Source organism: Hippopotamus amphibius, chromosome 6 (assembly GCF_030028045.1).
Source record: "Hippopotamus amphibius kiboko isolate mHipAmp2 chromosome 6, mHipAmp2.hap2, whole genome shotgun sequence".
In the NCBI taxonomy this organism is placed as follows: Eukaryota; Metazoa; Chordata; class Mammalia; order Artiodactyla; family Hippopotamidae; genus Hippopotamus; species Hippopotamus amphibius.
In genome coordinates, this window is record NC_080191.1 from 133,498,095 (window position 1) to 133,509,101 (window position 11,007).

The following is an 11,007-nucleotide window of genomic DNA, read 5'->3' on the forward strand; positions in this document are numbered from 1 at the left end:
AAACATAATGCATTATCCTACATTTTAGCTTTTGCCAGCGTGTTAGGTGAAAATGGTAGGTGAAAAAGAGTACATCTTTATTTTGCATTTTCCTAAGTATTAGTGGGGTTGATTATCTTTTCACATGGTCAAGGGCCATTATTGTTATTTGGGTGAATTTTCCATTCATGTTTCTGCCCACTTTTCTCTTAGTCTTTTTACAAAAAGTACACAAAAACACAAACAGTATATATTACAAAATATATTTTAAGCATACCAAATTTTCATCTTACACACTAACTTGAAATCATAACTTTTACAGAAACTGTCATGGCTTATTTATTTCCTATAATATTGCATGTAGAATCATAGTAAGCATTTCCATAGTTATGTTTTTCTCAAGTTTGAATATGTTTTTATCTTTTTCCTTTTTCTTTATTAAAACTCAGGAAACTTGTAACTCCTTTTTATCTTCTCTCTTTCTCTCCATTTTCTACCATTGTAACTTTCAATTTTCTACTTACACATTTTATCTTTTATCTGTTAGTTTGTAAAACTCCTTTTCTTGCATTCTTTTGCTTTATACCCAAAGCTACACACAAAAATACACCATACATGACAACAGACAAAATGTTTTGAAAGTTAGCAATAAATATTGCTAGCCTGCCTTTCAGACATCATCCTGTTGCTTACAAGTTGGTCCTAAAGGTATCAGAGATATGACTTATTCAAAACTATATTTGTAGGCTTTGTTTTTTATACTTTTACTTGCTTTATGACATGCTTCATCTTTTCTTATTTGAGAAAATGCAGTGTTAACATCAGAGGTCCAGAGTTCAGCAAACTACCATCCAGAGCGCAAATCCAGCCACTACTTGTTTTTTTTTACTAACTATAAACTAAGAATAGTTTTTACATTTTTAAATAGTAAAAAAATCAAAATATATTTTATGATGTGAAAATTATATAAAATTCAAATTTCAGTGTCTATAAAAATTATGAAAACTAGAAAAATATTGTAGTTAATTGAAAATATGCAATGTCTACATACTACACATCCTTTTGGGTTATCAGACTCTAGACTTTCATTTTCCTTGAGCTATTTTGCAGCTCTTTTTAAGTTGCAGATGATTGATGGACATAGAAGCCTGTCTTGTCCGGTAGAGTTTTGATTATCTTCTTATTCCATCATGAAAAAAAAGTTTTTCTTTCATTTGCAGTTCAACTCAGTTACTCCATATACAATGCTGCTTCTTGACATTTCCTTTGAACTATTTGTATCCCCCCACATATGTAAAATAAAATCCTTAAAATGTGTTTATTCTTATATTTATGTAAGTGTTATGAGTTTACCTTTTTCTGAAAGTTATCTTTTAAAGAGACACAGCCATACTCATTCATCTCTGTTGTATCTGGCTGTTTTCGTGCTACAATAGCATATTTGAATAGTTGCAACAAAGACCATATGGTCTGTAAAGCTGGAAATATTTACTATTTGTCCCTTTTTTGCAGAAAAAGTTACCAACTGCTGCGCTACATCATACCGACCATAGCTGTACTGCAGGGGTTCCAGTGAGGAGTCCATTTTTCAACAGCTGTCTGATGTTTTACATTGCTAAAGTTACACCTTTAGTTTTTATCCTCAGCAATATCGAAGAAAACAACTGAATGTTTAAAAATGCAGATTAAAATTACTATATTTATGTCTGTGTAGAAATTAGCATCTAAAAAATTCATATCTTTAGATTGAATCATATACTTCTTAATTGGATTTTTTTAAAGCTGTAACCTAATTCCTATTGAATATAAGAGAGTTCATTCAGTTGTCTGAGCCTGCCTTTTCCAGGAGCAAAGATAACAATTTGAATTAAAAGACACCAAGTTCATTCCCTATATTACCATGTTTTTGAAATAGTGTTAAATTCTAGAAGACTGTTAAAAAATTACTTAGGAGGTTGTTAGAATTTTTATCTTCTTCTCAATAAAAGTTGATCTCCTCAGGTATATATTTTGAGATTCGATTCCAGATGGTTTTATGAACTTAGTCAAGAAAGCCTCTTGCTTTTTTGGTGGAAAATCATGATCATCACCACTAGAGGGAGCTAGTTTTACATAAAATTATGATAGGACTGTAGAAAAAGAAGACCTGTTATTTATGTTTAAAAAAAACTTTCAAATACTCTCATTTTCTGCCAATAAATTATACTTTCCAAGTAATTTCTTTACTTTATGAACTGAAAGTTTTCCTCAAAGTACTGTCACTTCAGTTCCCAAAAGAATCCTTCCTACTCTAAATTTGATAATGGAATAAACATTTTTATGGGGTATTTAATTTCACATAGTAGTACTAATGTTCACAGTCTTTTAATTATTCTTTAAATACATATTTTCTTTAAAACAGAATTCTGTCATTGTTCAGTTTGAACAATACGCTAAGCAGATTTTTAGAATACAGAACAGGATTTTGGCTAAATTGCCTGTTTTTAAAATTTTGTAAATTGAAGTATAGTTGATTTACAATGTTGCATTAGTTTCTGGTGTACAGCAAAGTGATTCAGTTATACATACATACTTTTTTCAGATTGTTTTCCATTATAGGTTATTACAAGATATTGAATATAGTTTCCTGTGTTAATAGTACGTCCATGTTTGTTATCTATTTTATGTATATATGTTAATCCCAAACTCCTAATTTATCCCTCCCCACCTCCCCTTTGGTAATCATAAGTTTTCTATGTCTGTGAGTCTATTTCTGTTTTATAAATAAATTCACTTGTATCATTTTTTTAGATTACGCATAGAAGTAGTATCATATGACATTTGTCTTTGTCTTAATTCACTCAGTATGATAATTTCTAGGTCCATCCATGTTGCTGCAAATGACCCAATTTCATTCTTTTTATTGCTGATTAGTATTCCATTGTATGTATGTACCACATCTCCTTTATTCATTCACCTGTTGATGGACACGTAGGTTGCTTCCATATCTTAGATATTGTAAATAGTGCTGCTAAGAACATTGGGGTGCATGTATCTTTTTTTTTAATTAATTTTTATTGGAGTATAGTTGCTTTACAATGTTGTATTAGTTTCTACTGAACAAAAAAATGAATCAGCTATACATATACATATATCTCTTCTTTTTTGTATTTCCTTCCCATTTAGGTCACCACAGAGCATTTAGTAGAGTTCCTTATGCTATGCAGTAGGTTCTCATTTGTTATCTATTTTATGCATAGTATCAATAATGTATATATGTCAATCCCAATCTCCCAATTCCTCCTGCCCCCTCCCCCACTTCCCCTTTGGTATCCATAAATTTGTTCTCTATGTCTGTGTCTCTATTTATACTTTGCAAATAAGATCATCTATACCATTTTTCTAGATTCCACATATATGCATTAATATACAACATTTGTTTTTCTCTTTCTGACTCACTTCACTCTGCTTGACAGTCTCTAGGCCCATCCATGTCTCTACAAATGACCCAGTTTCATTCCTTTTTATGGCTGAGTAATATTCCATTGTATATACGTACCATAGAGTTGTCATCTTTTCTGGATACATGCCCAGGAGTGGAATTGCTGGATCATATGGTAGCTCTATTTTTAGTTTTTTAAGTAACCTCCATACTGTTTTCCATAGTGGTTGTACCAATTTACATTCCCACCAGCAGTGTCAAAGAGTTTCTTTTTCTCTATACCTCTCCAGCATTTATTATTTCTAGACTTTTTAATGATGGCCGTTCTAACTGGTGTAAGGTGATACCTCATCATAGTTTTGATTTACATTTCTCTAATAATTAGTGATATTGAGTATCTTTTCATGTGCCTATTGGCCATCTGTATGTCTTCTTTGGAGAAATGTCTATTTAGGTCTCCTGCCCATTTTTAAATTGGGTTGTTTGTTTTTTTGATATTGAACTGTATGAGCTGTTTGTACATTTTGAAAATTAATCCCTTGTTCACATCATTTGCAAATATTTTCTCCCATTTCATTGATTGTCTTTTCATTTTGTTGGTGGTTTCTTTTGCTGTTAAATTGCCTGTTTATTTAATGGAGAAAATAACATTTCAACGTTACTCCAAAATACCTAATTTTCAGTGAGTGTAAATTAAAATAGAAACATTTAAGTTTAGGCAGCCATCATTATTTAGAGTTGGAAGAAACTGAACTGAGTCCTCTGTTTCTTCCAAGGAGATTGCGAACTTGTTGACCACAAGTTACATGTTTTAAACAACTTTGCATTATACGCACAACATAAGCATCTATTTATTGAAAGCAGCAGTTACAAAGTATGGCCTGCAGGCAACTGGCTGTCTGCTTTATAAATAAAGTTTTGTTGAAACACAGCCACATTTAATCATCTCAGTATTGCCTGAGGTGCTGTCACGCTGCAACTGCATAATTAAGTATCTGTGACAGAGATCTTATACCCTACAAAGCCTGAAGTATTTACTATCTGTTCCTTTAAAGGAAAAGTTTGTGGACATCTGCTTTAAAGCCTATTAATTAAAAAAAAATGTGTTGAGTGAATAAATGAATAGATGAATGAATGTTGGAACAAATGGTGTCATTCCCATGAGTGTGTGGCAGAAAGATAGCACCAATATTATATATTAGAGATATATTAGCACTAATATTATATGTATAATATATGTTAGAGAATCTGAGATTCTTTGAGCCAGATTTACTCTTTTTGAAAGAAACTCTTGTTTCTGTCATGTTGATGTATGTGAAAATTACCTATTCTTTATTGTGTCCTAATCATACCACCAGCTCAGTATTACATAATGACGTTTCCCTCAAAGGATAAAAATACTTTTTTTATATCATTTCATTGACTATTACTGGCCAATAGTTTTGGCTAATAGTAGGAGGTATGACAGGGAAGTACTAAATTCACAGTGTTGCCTTGAGAATTTTTAGTCAGAACAAAACCTGCTAAGTTTCACTAAGTAAGAGTTGAGCCAATTCAGATCTCTGTACTTTCTCTGATGCATAGATACCAGTGTTTATGAATTCTTTGTGAATCTCCTTTCAAGTGGAGCAAACCCCTAATTTAGAAATAGAATTGAAATTGGTAGAACGTGTTTGACCAGGTGAGTGGCAGTTTAACAGATAAAATTATCTCAGGCAGTAAAGAACTGGGCTTTGTTTAATTCACTGACCAATTTAAACATACACGCACTCACACATACACACACACAGTCTCTCTTGCTGACTTCTGACTTCAGTAGCTCACATCAATTTTTGAAAACTCAAATTATAAACCTCCCTTGATATTATTTTTGGAGCTACTAAATGGAGGCATCTTTTTTCTACTGTAACTTTTCACCTTAAGAGAAGTTTTAAAATCATAAAAAGACATAAAAAAGACATAAAATTATCTTGTCAGTATCTGTGCAGCTGCTCTCAAATTGACTAGTGAAAATTTAAAATATTGCTAAATCACACAATTGTTCATTAGTTGCTCATTAATTATAACTGGACCTATCAATACAAAATAGAAAAAAAGTGTAAGGGTTTGATTTAAAAGACATTTGCAAAATAAAATAAAAAAGACATTTGCTTCTCTTTCAGAGAAAAAGCCAACTGGAAACCAAAACAAAGCTGACAGTGCCTTTTATTTCTTGCATTCTGGTCTTGGTAATCAGTGGTAAACAATACAAGTTTGTTGTGTCTGCTAGGAAGAATATGAACACCTATTACAAACCATAGTTAGTTGTTCAGTAGGTTTTCTCTATTGAACTCATTGATTTGAATCGCAATGGGTTTCAAGTAACTTGATAAACACTTGTCAGAATTTTTAAGTGTCAGAAAAAGTGCTGAAATGTACAACTTGTAGGAATGTTTTTCCTTAACGTGGTCCTGAATGGCGCCATCCTTAAACTCTCAATGTACTTTAATGAAGAAGGGATGTAGAGATAATTGAGGTCAAAAGTGAATTAGCAAAAGTTGACAAGATGCCATTCTTGGAACTCAGGGTGGTTAAATGCCACCAACCCCTCCGGACTACTTTTGAAATATTTTGGATTCCACAAAGACCAAGGATTTTGGCCAAACCTTTTTTCTCCTACTCCATTTTTAACCCTGAATATATACTTTTAAGGAAATTTGAAACAGGACTTCTGAATAACACATAGTTAAGCAATCCAAAATGGTATGGAATTTACCCCTAAATTATATGTACATCTCTCAGCCCTAAGAACTGGTAGCTGGAAAGTGGATCACTGTATTTTCAGTCTTATTTCTGGTTGGAAGAGACTGAAGCTTAGGAGACCCAACCAAATTTAAGTCAGGCTTTTTATAACCTGATGTTCATGACTGGACTTTTATAGAGTTCTGTGAAATCTTGGAAATGGCACACAAATTTTTATATTATCTTTGTGTATTTTGCTGGAATAACATCCATGATTTCATTAAGCTTTCAAAGAAGTCCGTGAAACTAAAAATGTTGAAAGTGATGGGTAAGATAAATTATTTTATGGAAAAGGTAAATTGTTCCACTTAATCTTCACCACAATTCTGTGAATTGGCTAAGTATCACAGTGGAAAGGTTAAGACTTCTGGAAACAGACTGCCAGGCTTCCAGTCCCAGCTCTGCCAATTATTGGCTAAATGTACTAACTTTCTGTACTTCATTTTCCTCATCTGCAAAATGGGAAGTAACAGTAACCCTCATAGGGTTGCTGTGAGTTAAAAATGAGTTAATATATATAAAGTGCCTAGTTATGGCTACATAATAAATATATACATATGTATATATAGCTGACCAAAAGAAGCCGATATATATATATATATTTATTATATAGCAAGACTAGACATATGTTAATATATATACATATATATGAAGATATGAAAACAAATTTAAAAACACTAAATAAAAAATCCTTGGTATTACCAAATGGCTAAAGAAGGTGTGGTATATATACACAATGGAATACTACTCAGCCACAAAAAAAGAATGAAATAATGCCATTTGCAGCAACATGGATGGACCTAGAGATTATCATAGTAAGTGAAGTAAGTCAGACAGCGAAAGACAAATATTATATGATATAACTTATATGTGGAATCAAAAAAAGACATAAATGAACTTATTTACAAAACAGAAACAGACTCAAACATAGAAAATAAATTATATGTATATAAAACAAATACATGCAATTTAGAAAACTTATATATGTGACTGAATCTCTTTGCTGTCCACCAGAAACTAACACAACAAAGTAAATCCCCTAAATTTCAATTAAAAAAAATTTTTTTTAATTCCTGGGTTTTAGATGATGAAACTGATACATGGATTTTTGCCTGAAATCACATTGTTTGTAAGAGGAAGAACCAGGTCTAAAATTTGGGAGAGTAATTTATTTGTTTTATTTTTCTCAGTTTAAATTCTGCTAGTTATTGGCCCCATCAGTTTTCTATAAGTGGCTCTTAGCTTCTGTTCCTCTCTATTCAACCTGTCCAAAGTTTCAATTTAAAATCACCTTCCACTCCATTCTGCTCACAAAACTTCACAATCTCCCCATTATTCAGTTTGGATAAACTTTAAATTTTTGACAAGAACCAGATTAAGGGTAAAAGAAAGAAATGTTGGAACACCAAGCTGTGAGAGATGGTGAATTATTAATGGAATACTAACATAAAACGTGTTAATCCAAACTCTTCTCTTGGAAAGTAAAATAAGGTACCTTTAAAATGCCTTTAAAATAGGGTAGAGGAGAAAGTTTCACTGACAATTTCTCTCCCACAGCACATGCACTTCTGCAAACATGCGCATACCTATAACTTCAAACAAACTCAATCCAAATTGCTAAATTGCTCTCTGGCTAATTTGCATTTTTCTTTGCTTAAAAAAAAGTATGTAAATTTGGGGCAAACTCAGCTTTTCTTGGCAGAAGAAGAGCGGTTGATCTCCACTGCCTGGATCTGCTTTCTCCTTTCTCCACACGGCTCTCAGATGTAAGACTTTAAGTTGTGGAACAAATACCTAGCGAATAAAAGTCCAAAGGGGCACCAATTATTAACCCCTCCAAGAGACTAATTTATCATTCTTCTTGGATACCCTTGAGTCTTCATCTAGCCCTGCTTCTGACCATGAATTACAAAACCTTTTGCTATATAATCTTACCTCACCTGGATTATCCCAATTGCCTGGATTAGAATTCATGGAGCATCCCAGCCCATTAAGCCTCTTTCTGTCTCCCAGCCTTCATTCTTCCTCAATCAAGCTGCCCCTTTTGTGGGGAGTGTTTTTTTTTTTTCAGTGACTGTCAGAAACATTATATAATAGCAAACATTCCATTGGTAAAGTCATTTTCAAATCTTGGCTCTCCAATTGTTTGCTGTGTGATCTAGAGAAGGTGATTTAGTCTCTGAACTTGCTTGTCTTATTGATCTATGAAACTGGAAAATAGCATCTACCTCAAGGGTTGATATAGGGATGAAATGAAAGAGTATACAAAAAAGATCCTTGCACAGAGCAGCTGCTCAATAAAAGATAAATTGTTTCATTAAAGGATAGCTAAAGATTTACTCTGCAAATATAATCTTATATTTTTGAGTGTTTTTTAACAGTTTGCACAAAGAGTTTTAACATCCATTGCATTTGTTCATCATGATGATCATATGAAACAAAAATATCCCTGTCTTCAGACAATGAAACTGGGTGTCACAATGATTAAATGGTTTGCCCTTGACCACAGAGCTAGTGTCAGAGCTGGAACTGAAATATATTTCTTTTGATGTGAAATAGTTTTTCCTTTCAACTATATGTCATTGACACTTAAGAAGAAACTTTCACTAGATTTGATGGTGGTTTTAAACCCAGCTTTGCCCCTGTTTATGTCACTTATTCATAATTCTTGTTTCCCTCATCTTTTAAATAAAAAAGCAGAAGGGCAAGCTGGGACGTAATGAGAGGGTAGCATTGACATATAGACACTACCAAATGTAAAATAGGTAGCTAGTGGGAAGCTGCTACAGAGCACAGGGAGATCGGCTCGATGCTTTGTGAAGACCAAAAGGGGTGGGATAAGGAGGATGGGAGGGAGGCTCAAGAGGGAGGGGATATGGGGATATATGTATACATATAGCTGATTCACTTCGTTGTACAGCAAAAACTAACACAAGACTGTAAAGCAATGATATCCAATAAAGATGGGGAAAAAAAGAAAGCAGAACTAGACAGTTCTTTTCCAGGTTTTAAATTGCTTGGCTATATAGTTCTAATATCAAACAAACTAAAATTCTCTCAACTTCCACAGCATCTAAAATATTAAGGCTGATTTATATTTTTCTTAGCACGAAGAATTACTCATGATTAGATGCTTCTTTAACTATGTATTATTGCTTAAATGGTTTTTTCCTAAGAATAACTAACTAAACCTCAAACTGATAGTATAAGAATGTATAATCATGTGGTATAATGACATTAAAGCAATTTGTGAAATTTTCCCAGAAGTTTACTTTCTAGTCCATAAAATTCTTTGGTCTCAATTAAAAATAGAGAACTAAAAATTAGAACTGCCAGAATGTGATCATAAATTACTGTATATAGTAATTTACTCTCATAAAATTTTTATGCTTAATACATTCTCTCCAACTGATAATCACTCCCTGTTGTTCCCCAAAATTAATGTAAATAAAACATGAAGTATTACCTTTTCCACCCAGATGGCTTTGGCTTCCCTGTTTACATATAGCCTTTCAAAAGAAGTGGAAGAGAAGCATATTACAAAACAAACATTGAACTATGAGTGTTCTCTTCCTTTTCTTGGTTAATTGCATTATCGTTTATCTGCACATTGGAAAACTTAGCTTATTCTAAATTTTCCCACAACCTCACCTATGCCTAAATATCCCCAGATTTAATCTGCCACTGAAATACCCCTCAAATTTGATGGATTCTCTGCACTACCAATGCCACAATCTCTTCTTGGACTATCAAAATTGGTTTCTATCATGTCTTCTTGTCCCCAGGCTCTTTCATACTCTCTCCAAGTGATCTTCCTAAAAAAACACAAATTAATCATTTCCCTCCACTGTCTAAGATCCTTCATTGTTTTTCCCTCTGAACTGTTGCCTTCTAGATAATGACCAAACCTCTTAGTATGTAGTTTCTTCATGATTTGATTTTAGGGCCCTTCTCTTTAGCCTTCTATTTGGACCCCACTAGTATATACCTATGCATGTACCAGCCATACAAAGTTTTTCTCAGGGATCCATGTCTTTGCCTGTTTTTCTTTGTCCACATTTCCGTAAACCTCTCCATGAGTGCCTCCCAGTGCGGAGAACCCATGCTTATCCTTTCACTGCAACTCAAGTGTTAATTACTCTGAGAAGATTCCCCTGATCTTCCCCTCTACCAAAACAGTTACGTGTCCTATCTCTGTGATGCCATAGGTTTTGAGCATTGTCTTCGACAGGATTTCTGCTGCATTTAATTAATTACTTGCTTGCCTATATTTCTCATTAGACTGTGAGATCTTGAGCCTGTATCTGACTCATTTTATATCCCACAGCCAACAATATGCCTAGTACATGTTAGGTTGTTAAAATAGATGTATAATGAATGAGTGACGAATACAAAACTTTAGTATTGATCTCAAAGTTTATCGATTATGCTCTTCACTGGTTCCTAAATCAAAGAGAGTCAACAATGTTGATGACTTAAAATAGTTGGCACGACAGATACAGATGATGGTGGGAGCATTCATTAACAATATGGGCCACAAACTGACAGGGTTTATGTACATGACAAATGGCCAACTAAATGGTTTAGAGAGTAAGTGCTATAAATTCAGAGGAAAAGACTGGTGAACAGGAGTGATTTGGTAAAGGTTTCTGAAGGAGTAATTTAAGTTAAAGCTTAAAGAGTATCTAGGATTTAACAGCTAAAGAGGAAGGGAGAAGGTATTGGGGGGGGTGAATATGATGAAAGGCTTAGAGACAGAAGTGAGTAAAGAGAATTCATAACTGTGAGTGGACAAATTATGCTAGACTAGAAAATGAGGATGTGGC